The 2,025-nt window shown below is 42.3% G+C and overlaps 1 protein-coding gene across 7 annotated transcripts in view; it reads left to right on the top strand.

Moving 5' to 3' along the window:
- Positions 1 to 1,259, top strand: part of LOC137888732 (extracellular sulfatase Sulf-2-like) — a 61,079-nt gene extending 59,820 nt beyond the window's left edge. For all 7 annotated transcript variants that reach the window (XM_068732193.1, XM_068732190.1, XM_068732196.1 and 4 more), the window contains one exon: positions 1 to 1,259. This exon is cut by the window's left edge and continues 2,050 nt beyond it. The gene's annotated coding sequence lies outside the window, so the exon portion shown is untranslated.
- Positions 1,260 to 2,025: the final 766 nt, after the last annotated feature.

Raw genomic sequence — 2,025 nt, 5'->3', positions numbered from 1 at the left:
ATTTCCTACAATTCCCAGAATGCCTTTCAGCAGCACACAGCAGGCGTGTCTATAAATATCCGAGTGCTGCAGGTAGATGACAGGTGATTGGCTGATGTGTGGACCAATGAGGTAACAGCTCCTCAGTGCCAAATTCCTGTTGGGTATATATATATATATATATATATATATATATATATACCTCATTCATACATGTTTTTATACATCAGCAAGTCTCAGTCATTTAACTCAAACTCGATGATAAATTGAAAAACTCTCTTAATACTTAAACATCGTTTTCAGTCCGTCAGGTTGAAGACTTTTAATAATCAGTTTTCATGCACAGCTCCAGTGTTAATAACCTGAATACATCATCCAGGTTGGTTCTGTTTTAATAGCTAAACAATCCCCAAAATATAAAATACACTCAAAGATTGGAGTGAATCCAAACTCAAGATCTGAATGTAACGTTATTAAAGCTGAGGATGATTCAGTGTTGATGTCGGGTCTGAATTATGAGACAAAATACACAAGATGTGACTTCACCTCCTGGTCTTTATTAAACGTAGATATATGAGTGATTATATGTGAGGACGTCTCTCACCTGTTGACTACAGCTGATGGATTTCTTCCTCTTTGACTCTTGTTCTTTAGAGAGCGTCTCTGTTTGGACCTCATGCCGTTGATGTAGAGAAGACGTTTTCATCCCCGTAGTTTGACTTCTATCAGTGTCACAGTGTTCCCTCTGCCTCCCTGTGTGAGAGCAGCTGTCTGTACAGATGGTCTCTGGGTTTAACCCCTCGTGTATTTGCTCTGCGGTGCTATTTGCTGTCTAACAAACCAGCGAGGACGACAAGAACCTCCTGGTGCTGTTTTGAATGTATTTGTAAATGTTTAGCTGTGTTTCTCTAAAGACACGCGGTAGAATCGGGAACCGTTCTGGACCAGACTTCAGATCAGAGTCCTGGTTCTGAACTGGACACACACACACATACACACACACACACACACACACACACACACACACACACACACACACACACACACACACACACTGAAGGACAAACTGCTGAGCACTTTGATTGGAGGACGGAGGGATGAATGGACCAGTTAGATGGTTTGAGGTGAGACAGGAAGCGACACGTGATGTGAACGGTGTGCAGCCAGTTGATTCTGATCTAACACGCCTGTACAGCGCCCCACGCCCCCCCCCCCCCCCACTGACCCGGATACAGTGATTGGTTTTAGTTTGTGAATAAAGTGTCGAATGCCAAAATGTACCTCCTTCTCTGCTCAAAGTGTGTTTTCTTTCTTTAGTTTTTTATTGTTCCGTTTTTAAATGTTTTTATTTAAAATGCATTGAGTCTACTTTCATAAAAGACAAAGAGAATCTGACAAATATTCACATTTGAGATGCTGGAATCAGTAAAACAACGTTCTGTCCTTAATGACTAATTCAGCTTTAGAACAGTTTGTAAAAAGCGACTCATCTCTCTGACTGGAGTAGACCTTCATTAGATCTAATCCTGACACCTCCAGAGATCCTCTCAGAGATCTTCCTCTCATAGTTGACCCTCCATGAAAAATACTGACTGAAGAACGGCCACAGCATTGGACCAGATGCTTGCAGATGTTCCATGTTATTCAGTAATAACCATGCTTCATCCTCAGCTTCATCACCAGTGAATCCCACGGTGACGTCGTCCTCTTAACGATCTCTTAACACGCGTTCATCACGTCTACATGTGTGAAAGTGAACATCAGGAGCTTACAGATGTGTTTCTCTGCGTGTTCCAGAGGCTTCTTGAGAAGGTCTGTGTTGAGATGGTCACTTCCTGTTTACCTGGATTCCGTCTACAAGAAAAATCTGCTTTCTGTTTGGTTTGAAGTTACTTAGCATCTTTCAAAGTAACTCCTCATCCCATTCCTGCTCTACAGAGGATGAACCCTTGTCAGTTTCATTGGCTCCTTTATCTTTCTTCTTGCGCCACCCTCTGGCCAAACACATTACTGATCCACTGCTGGTCCGATAGATCACCAGGATGT

Source organism: Cebidichthys violaceus, unplaced genomic scaffold, assembly GCF_023349555.1.
Source record: "Cebidichthys violaceus isolate CVI_PGR_0920_01 unplaced genomic scaffold, fCebVio1.0.p SCAF_57, whole genome shotgun sequence".
In the NCBI taxonomy this organism is placed as follows: Eukaryota; Metazoa; Chordata; class Actinopteri; order Perciformes; family Stichaeidae; genus Cebidichthys; species Cebidichthys violaceus.
Note: the sequence above shows the minus strand (reverse complement) of the source record. Positions and strands in the feature narration are given on the sequence as shown.